The sequence below is a fragment of the Heterocephalus glaber genome, unplaced genomic scaffold (genome assembly GCF_053883595.1).
Source record: "Heterocephalus glaber isolate CG9 unplaced genomic scaffold, H.glaber_assembly_v1.0 deba00001497, whole genome shotgun sequence".
Classification (NCBI taxonomy): domain Eukaryota; kingdom Metazoa; phylum Chordata; class Mammalia; order Rodentia; family Bathyergidae; genus Heterocephalus; species Heterocephalus glaber.
Genome location: NW_028258320.1, coordinates 55,169,707 through 55,179,713, shown reverse-complemented (window position 1 = coordinate 55,179,713; position 10,007 = coordinate 55,169,707).

Here is a 10,007-nt window from a genome sequence, read left to right as displayed (position 1 = left end):
AAAGCATAGATATACTCCTTTCTCTTTTGTTTTTAATGTGTTTTATTTCTTTTTCTTATCTTATTTCACTGTTGGTAATTAGAAGTGGAAAACTTGAACATTCTTGCCATGTTCCCCACTTCAGGGGAAAATCTAACATTAAGCATGATGATATTGATTTTGTATGGGTGCTGTTTATCTCATTGAGGAAATTCTCCTCCATTCCTCATTTTCTGGGAGGTTTCAAAACAAATGAGTTTAATTTTATCAAATTTTTTTTGTACCTCTTGAGATAGTTGTGTAGTGTTCTTGTTACTCTGCTAACGTGAATTACAAACGATCTTCAAATGTTAAAATAGTCTTAAGATCCTGGAATAAACTCACTTGGTCACGATATATTATGTTTATATATTATTGCACTTGATTTGCTAATATTTTGTGAAGAATTTTTGTGTCTCTGTTCAAGAAAGATAGGGCTGGGGATTTAGCTCAGTGATGCCGCTTCCTGCCTCACAAGCATAAGGTCCCAAGTTTGATCCCTGGTACAAGAGAGAAAGAAAGAAAGAAAGAAAGAAAGAAAGAAAGAAAGAAAGAAAGAAAGAAAGAAAGAAAGAAAGAAAGAAAGAAAGAAAGAAAGAAAGAGAAAGAAAATGACCTATAATTTCCTTATCCTCTTTCATTATTCTTGAGTTCGGATGTCAGATTTATGGGGACCCCATCAAACGTGCTGGAGGTGCTTCCTCTTCCTCTCTTCTCTGAAATAGTTTGTGTAAATTGGTTTTATTCACCCCATAAATATTTGGTGGAATTTACCAGTGAAGCCCCCTGAGGCTGGAGCTTTCTTTGTGGGAAGGTCTTTGCCTACAGATGTAATATAAAAACTGATTTAGGCCTGTTTACATTTTCTATTTATTTTGTGTCAGCTATAAAGTTTTGTATTTCAAGGAATTTATCCCTTTCCACTAAGTTATTGAATTTTGGGCATAATGAGGTTTATAGTATCCCTTTACTAACCTTTTAATACCACAAGGATCTGTAAATGCCTCCCTTTTTTCATTCTTGATATTAGTATTTGAGGTTTCATTTTCATTTGTTTTGTCTGGACCAGTTATACTAAATATTGCAGTTTTCTGTTACTGCATAAATCATCCCCAAATTTAATGGCTTTAAACAACAATGTTTTTTTAATTGTCTACTTTTCTGTAGATTGACTGAGCATCTCTTATACTGGTTCCACCAGATCTGACCTGCATGGTTGCGTCTAGCTAGAGGATGGGCAGGCTGGACTGTCCATGTTAGGCACACGCATAGGCATGGCCCTTTCCACTGGCTGGTGGCCAGGGAACCCCAGCCCGCCGTTGTGTGACCACTCATCCTCCTGTAAATTAGAAACTCTTTCTTCCATGGTGGTCTCAGAACAGCATTTCAAAGGAGCAAAGGCAGGATTCCCAAGGCCAGCAGAGGCCTAGACATCAAATGCGCACGGAATCACTTCTGCCTCAATCTGTTGACCAAGGTGGAGTCACAAGCCAGCTCAGACTTAACACAGCTAAGAAATGGTAGAAAATGTGGCAAAGTTTCCACAATATATGCAACATATTACTTTTTCCCATCCCAAGATACCTAAAATTTTATCTCAATTAGAGTATCAGCCTAAAAATCCAGGGTCTAATGATCAGTAAAAGGTCTGTATGGACATACATCTATATATCTGTGAGTTCTCTTCTCCTCAGCTCTTCTTAGTTGAGAGATCTGTGAACTAACAAACCAACTCCACAAGCAGTGAGGATGTCCATAACAGTCAGTTCCAGAAAGGTCCAAATAGTTCAGCCCTCTTCTCTAGAGGCAGGAGACATTTAGTTAAGGCTCTCTTCCTGTTCTTTGTTCTCTTGCTGTGTTCCCTAAGGGAACACATTTCTTTCCTATAAGAAATGGCCCCAGGTTTCAAGACAATTGACTTTCTCTGTTCCTGCCTATAGAAAGAAAGCCAGGTGCGCAAAAGTATCTTTTAATTTTGAATGTTAACCCCTTTTACTCCAAACTGAATTAATGGTTCTCTAATTAATAATTTCTCTTAAAATTGTTATGGGTCTCCTATGAATCTTATTGGAGTTTCTTCCATACCTCTCAAAGTTACAACCACAGTCCTGTCTCCAGTTTGGATATGTCAGTCTTCTATAAGACAATACCCTTTGAGGCCCTTTTCTTCTTGATGAAAAGAGTTTATAAGCCACTACCTTGTGTCCTAAGATCTCAGCAAAGAGACTCAAGGCCTCATACTCTTGAAGCAGCCTTTTGTCTGAGGTCATTTCTTCTTTTAGGAATATTTTGCTGGCTGTTGAGATTGAGAATGTTAAATTTCCTTTATTTTTCAACCAGCTAGTTCGGAATGTTTTGTACCTTCTATATTTTGCTTGCAAATGGAGTCATTTTTATTTGTTGGGTTTAATTTAGTTTTGTTTAGCTCAACTCTCTCTTCCTATATCTTTTCCTACACAGCCACAAAAAGTTAATTGGCAGTTTTAATGTTCTTCCCAGAAATATCTTTAGCCATTTTACAAATTCTTTGAGTATATTTTTTGTTTTCCAAGTTCACGGCTGGCAAGCCTTGCCGGTGGTTCTGCCCATACTTAATACAGATCCCCACACTTTCTGCAGCCCCTGACAGCCATTGCTCCACAGGTCTTGCAACTCCACCAAGAATCTCCTCACCTTCTTTCAGCCTGTGCCTAACACCTGGTTTTGGGTATGGCAGCACCCCACTTCCAGACCCCAGTTTCCACCTCAGTTGTACATTGCTGCATAACAAACCTCTTGACTGTGAAACAGCCATGCTTTATTTTTCTCACAGTTCAGTGAGCTGGCTGGGCCTGTCCCTAGTGCATAGCGCACTCAGCTCAAGGGTCTCGGTTAGCACGACTTACATGTCTGGTGACGGCCTGAGGTCTACTAGGCCACCTTAGTTCTCCATGTGGCCTCCTGTCTCCAGGAAGCTTCCTCACACAGTGACCTCAGGGCTGTGTACAAGAGGACAAGGATGAGCTAAACATGCCCCAGGCCAGACTCCCAGCTTGCACAGTTTCACCTCTGCCATTGGCCAAAGCAAGACACAGGGTGGGCAGATTCGAGGGAAAGAGAGTGGCCCCATGGCAGTCACAGGTAAGTCACATCAAAAGAACAAGGGAAGTCTTTTTGTGGCAATCTTAAGAAATAATCCACCACCCCAGGTTTTATTAATTTTCTCAGTCTTTCCAGGGCCTGGTGAAACCCTGGTATTATGCTTTTTATCCACCGCTTCACCCTCTGTGGCTCCACATCATAGACTGTAGATGAGGGACATCCCTTCCAAAGGGTACCTTCTCCCTGAACAAAGCTCAGAGTGGCATAAAATCCTGACAATACAATTCTCCAAAGGAACTACCAAGGCCCTGTTTCCCCTGGGTTTTATTCCATGCTGGCTCCACAGGCTGAGGTGGTTTTGAGGAACAATGGTTGTGTTCATCTTGCACAGGGCAGCTGTCTGTGGACCAGAGCCCTCTGTGATATGAGAGGTTTTCTGGGACCTGCCTTGTCCTCCCCTCCCTCTTCTTAAAGGAACTACTGAAAAATCTAATAGTAACTTGTCTTTAAAAGGACTTTCCTACATGAGACTGCAACAATGGCAAGAAGAAGGGCTGCTCAGAGTCTCCCTGGCCCAGAAGACCTCCAGCAAGGCCTCCTGCATGGCACACAGCGGGCTGACCAGGCTAGCGGGATCAGCTGGGGAGGAAGCCTGCCTCCTGGCTCTATTCTTATTGGTGTCTACAAGTGGCCTGGCCCCTAGCCATCTCTCCCTCAGTCACCATCTCCCCTGTATATTCCTTGCCTGCTCAGCAGGTAATTGTCATTGCAGGACCCTGGGGCTGAGCACACAGCACCCAGGCCTGACTGGCCAGCACTGACTGTCTTGTCTTCACACACCCATCACAGGAAAGCCCTCTCTATCCTCCTTTTCATTTCAGCCTCCAACTTTCTTTCTTTTCTGTAAGTGTCACTAGACATCGGAGAGGAAAAAGAGGATGCAGGTCACCTGGGCTTCTCTGGATCCCACAGGACCTTGCACAACTCACAAGGGTTCACGAGGCTTCATGAGAGATACAGTGCAGGAAACCACACCAGGTAACCATGGAGTCTCTGGCTACTATTTATCTTCCTTGGCTCCTGTTTCTTCCGATCACTCCTGTAACATCATTGTTAATATCAGTCTTATTGAGTTGATTCTCATCCTCCTCACTTACTGATTCTGGGCCTGCTAACTTGGTCAGGACCTGGTCTAGGCTTTGGCAGTTGCTGGCTTCATTGGTTACTGTCTGTATCCTAGGTCTGTGAGTCACAGAGCCAGTGACCAAAAAGAGCTCTCTCTGAGGAGATGCACAGCCTCTGTTCTGGAGGCCTGCTCTGAGCACAAATGGGCAGCCACAGACCTCATCTCTTCATTGCGAGACGACACGGCCCACTGGTCACAAATACTGCATGGCCACAGCTAGGAACGGAGAGTGGGAATGTCCACAAGTTCATGGTTCTTCAGCCTGGCAGCCACAGCCCAGCAGCCACAGTGTGTATGTGGAAATAGTGCCTGCTGCCAGACTGGATCTTGTACCAGATCGGAGGTGGAGAGAGGGTGTAATCATGGACACTATTGGGTAGCTGACAAAGCTGGAATGTGAATAGTAGAGAAATTGTTGTTCAATATCATGCTTGCTGGAACTGGGAACTGTGCTGGGGTTTTATAAGGAAGGCCCTTCCTATTGAGAAATAGTCTCTGGAGAAAGTTTTTGGGGATAAACAGCCATGATGTGCTTGACTTCCCCAAAGTGGCTCAGAAAATACACCTAGGTAGACAGGGGATCAGTAGCGAGGCATCCAGAGTGTGTGCATCTGGTGAAGGATAGATGGCATTAGCAATGTTGTTTTATTTTCACAATTTGCCTGTAAGTTATTTCCAAGTAAAAAGATTTTAGAAAATGGTTTGGTTTCTGAGGGTCTGGGCCTCACACAATGCCATCCTGGGGATGCCCCCAAACCTGTCCTGTGGGGAGTCAGATGGCAGGACCACAGGCAACATCACCCCAGGGACACTGGGGATCAGTTAGGGTGGGTACCACTCAGCTTTCCCTGAGCCCCAGGCCAGGGGAAGGAAAGTGGCCCTTGGAGGCCTTAGGTTCCCAGACTCCAGAACCAGACCATGTGTGCCCTAGGGGGCCTGGTACACAGCGAGCGTACACGGATCTGCACACTGCTCTGGCTCCATCCCTGAAAGCCAAGTGCATGGCTGTCCATGTGTAGTAGGCACTAGGCTCTTAAATTCGGCTTTACTGGCAAGGCAATAGCAGCTATTGAGCGAGTAGGGTGAAGTGTCTTCCTTAAGTGTTTGTAACGGGGACGGCTGAACACCTGTAGTCTCCCCATTTGCTGGAAGCCCTGCAATGCCCTTAGCATTTGGATTGATGCTCCTCATTGGGGCCGTCTTCAGTTTGGTTTCAGGCACTTTCCAATAAGTGCATGAAGTGCTCTGGGGCTGAGGAGAGGCACTAAAGAAATCAATGTGTGTTCATCACCATCACAGCCGTTCCGTGGCTGCCCGTCTCCCAGGCCCAGCCCACCTGGGGCGCCTGCTCTCCCAGGCTGCTCTGTTGGCTTTGTGTTTCTTCATGAAGGACTGACCAGTTCTGTCTCAATAATGATCAATATCATGTTATCAATGTATCACTATTACTGGGAGCATTTTAGCTGTCTGACACGTTGATCTTCGAAAAGTGCTGTCCAGACTTTGAGACTGATGTCCCAGGGTTGTGTATTCTTTTTCTTCCCCTTTCATGAGATTCCCAGGCAGGAGACCCCCAAAGCTAGCCCTGTCTTCTAGGAGTTTGTAGTCTGGCAAGGCAAGGGGTCAGTACGAAATCCTTGAGTGCAGCCCTGACTTCTTTATGCCAGTCTAAGTTGGGGTTTTCTGGTTCATTTTGAGGAGGAAGGTGGGCACCTCCCCCAGGAAGCTTCTGTGAGTCCTTCACATGTGAAAACAAGGGCAGACTTTACTTCATTCGGGTAGCACTTCACAGTTTGCCAAACTTTGTATGGATGCCGTTCATCTCGTTGGAAAGTCATGATAATGAGCGGACAAAGCATACAGCAGCCAGCCCGCTTTGGAGATGAGGAACTGAAGGCTTCCGGGCTAATGGGGCTGTGGGGCAGCACTCACTCCCCTGGCCTGGCCGCTCTCTATGCCACCCTTCCTCACCTTCCAGAGCAGTGAGCTGGGGGACCCAAGGGACCGTGCAACCTGCAGCAGGCCACAGAGCCTTGTCAGCTGCACTGTAAGCAAAGACTTTCTTTCCCCCTCCACTCTGTGCCACAGTGTGGAAGATTGAGTGTCCAATGGGAGGACGGGCCTGGCTGGGTTTTGTCCTCACTTGATTTCCTTCAACACTAGGAGATAGATGAATGTGGAAGCTTCCCAAAGTGACCTCGAAGTTAACAAAATGTAGGTTAGGATCTAGTGGCAAGGACCTTTCTACAGAATAACTCATGTGTTTAACACTGGGGAGCACACAGACCACAGACCTCCTGGGCCATCCACCCCAGTCTGCCATTTGTAGCCTGTCTGGTTTGTCACAGTTCTCTGATCTCTGCCATCTCATTTCATATTGCTATTTGCCCTGTAAGGAAAATAGGAAAATCCTACTTCAGGCAGGGAAAGTAAGTCCCAGAGATTGTGTGGCTTCACCAAAATTTCCACTGTCCTTGTCCAGGTATAGAGCACCTCACTGGCCCAACAACTTCTGGACAAAGGACTTTTGCTCACATGGGTAAAGGGATGCCCACCTTCAGTGGTGCTCGGTACAGCTTCATGGGAAAGAAAATGTGGGGACCAGAGAGTGGCATGGATGTCTCCTCCCTCTCTCCTGGGGTGACCATACCCCTGTCTCCTGCCATCATGAGTCTGTAGACCCAGGCCCCCATGCCTTCCCTCCTTCTGGTCTACTGTCATGGTTTGAGGCATTCTCCCTGCCAGACCCTGCTACCCCTCGTCTTTGGGCTGCCAACTGCAGTCTCATACCCTGGAGCTTGGGCCCACCTGGTGTCCAAATGGGTAGAGGGTGCACATACTCTGCTTAGAATCTGCCAAGTTTGGCTTCTGACCAAACTTAGTTCTTACTGTGGGGTACAGGACCCTGTGCATCCCATTCTCTTCTCCTCATCCCACTGTCCCCTCATGACATGGAGAATATCAGCCCAAAGTCCTTCACTTCTGGGTAGAAGGAAAAAGCTGGTGCTTCAGGGCTTCCTCCTTCAGGCTTCTCAAAATGGACAGTGTTGGGCAGGTCACCTGCAGGGTGGTGGGACCCTGTGATTCCAGTAAGCACTCGAGCCTGGTAGGGTTTAAGGAAGACAAAGGCAACTTCTGTAATAGGGGTTTCTTGAGAAACAAGCCCTGCCCCATAAATAATTGTCCAGACCCTGGTGACAGCAGATGTGCTCTGTGTCCATTGCTCATTGCTCCCTTGACCTAAGACCTCTGGCTTCATGTGAATGAACACTGGCCCTTGGTCTGTGACTTCAGGAGGGCCTGGTTATGGGATGCTATTGACAAGGCATTTATAAATATTTAATCTTCACATTAAAAATATGGGACTGAAGCACCATTAGTAGCTGACAATAAAAAGGCTTTCTCTGCTGATTACAGGGGCAAAAGAATACAAGGGTAGCATTTGATTGGGCTAAATGACAGCACCATAAGTTGGAAAAATGTAAATGAGTGTTGTTTACAAGGCGGTTACAGCTTAGACCCGTGGCCATGGATCTAACACAGGGCTGTCGATTCCACTGGGCCTGCAAAGTACAGACTGTTCATAGAAAACAAAATGGATGGTTTATTTATGTCCAGTGCCATTACGAAAGGAGGAAAAAAGTTCAGCCCAGGATAAGGAGCTTAAATCTTGATTTTTTTTCTTTCCTCTTTTCGAAAAGAATGGATTCCTTGCATTGTAAATTATCTGGCCCTCGTCCTTGGCTTGGCAGGTACTTCAGGCTGGTATGGACATTGCATAATCTTAAATATTGATTCTTGTTAGATGCTCCCCCAAAAGTCTGAGAGCCACTATACTCCTACACTCTCCTACACTGCATAAACAGGAAATCACCTTGGTTGTAGCTCACTTCAGATGCTTCCAGCCTCCTAACAGGGAGATCCATTCTGATTAGAAAAGTTTTAGAAGAAATAGCAAAAGTTAGGACTGCTTCTCCATCACAGCAAACCAGATCAACTTGTGCCAATGCTGATTCCTAAGTGTCTCCCAGAGCATTCTGGGCAGAGGAAACCAAAATGATCAAAACTCATCAGTCCTTGTCACCCCCTTACTGAAGCCCCCAATTTGGACAAGAAACAGCCCTGCTGATGGAAGCCCCTTGACACTGGATGATGGGTGCATGCCCCTGCCCAGGGAATGGGCTCCCCACAAGGGCCATCACCCTTGAGACAGTGCTATGCAGAGCAGGAAGTGCTAGCAGTCTCCCCACAAGCCAAAGAAATGATGCCCTTCAGAGAGAAAAATATTTCCATAAAGCAAAGCTATGTGATGTGGTGTTTGCAGCTGCACCACTGAGTCCCTCAGGCATGGAGATAATTAAGGCTCGAGTTTAAGAGAATGAAGACAATGGTCTTTGTGTAAATCCATTAGGGTTAAAAATGAGCCATTTCTCATCCCTCCTGAAGCACAGACCACTTAATGCTGTGGAGGAAAGCACCAAATGCCATGTGGAGGACATGCTTCCATTTCCCAGGCTCCAAGCCCAAGGAGTGTGAGGCATTTTCCGTGACTAAAAACCAAACAGTAAAATATTTCTTTGGTTTGGCAACATGTGATACAATTTCATGAAATGTAATTAATTTTGTAGTCCTCTGTGGTTACCAGTTTCATTATCCATTACCTAACCAGTCAACTTTGGTTACCTGCCAGTAGCACGGAAGGCAGGGAGATCTGTTGACTGATTCCTTCAGTTGGGTATTTAAAAGGTCTTCTTCCAAAACTCATCTGGCTATTCCAGCTGTCATTTGTTTTGTTTTGGGTTTTTTTGGTACCAGGGATCGAACTCAGGTCCTTGCGCTTTTGAGGCAGGCGGCAGAACCACTGAGCTAAATCCCTGGCCCCTTCCAGCTGTCATTTGAATCACAGCAAAAAAATCAAGACTGCCTGTGAAACAGTTATGTGTAAAAATGGGGCCAAGTGCTTCTTATATAGAGAGGACTCTGTTTTCCCATTGGTGATGTCTTGCTGTATTCTGTAGTTTTTAGAAGATGCCATCCCATGGAGGTTGTATCTGAGAATGTGGGAGCGTGTGCATGTTCATAGATAAGCTGACCAATTGATTGAATACCTGAGTAAAGTTTGGGTCAGTTAAAAGAAAGCACAAAACCAGGACCTTGACGTGTGTTAAATTACAGCCATCCCTCTCTCAGTGGACTCCCACCATGGGCCAGGTTCTTTGTCAGCCTCTTGCCCAAACCTGTGGCATCTCATGTAGTCTCCAACCTAAGGTAGTGGGCACCAGGGTCAGACTAGACCAGCTCCACAGTGAGTTTCAGACCCTCATGCAAATCCCAGCTATCTAACCCAATGCCCAGCCAGGCTCAGGAGGCTGCCAGTGGAAGTTGAAATTGTTATCAGAAGATGTGACACATCAACATAGTGCATATGCATGCTTTATTTCCAAATGAGCCATCTTTGCTCTTTAAAATAGACTCAGAATCTGCTATAGTCTGAATATTTTGGTTCCCCCAAATTCATGTATTGAAACCCTAATCTTGACTCTGAAGGTGATGGTTTTAGGAAGTGCAGCTTCTGGGAGGAGATTGGATTGTCAGGATGAGGCCTCCACAAAGGCAACAGTGCTCTAATAAAAGATGTCCCTAACCTTAACCTTGCCCCTGCCACCATGCAAAGACAAAGACTAGGCACCATCAGCAGACACCAAATCTACTACTGCCTTGA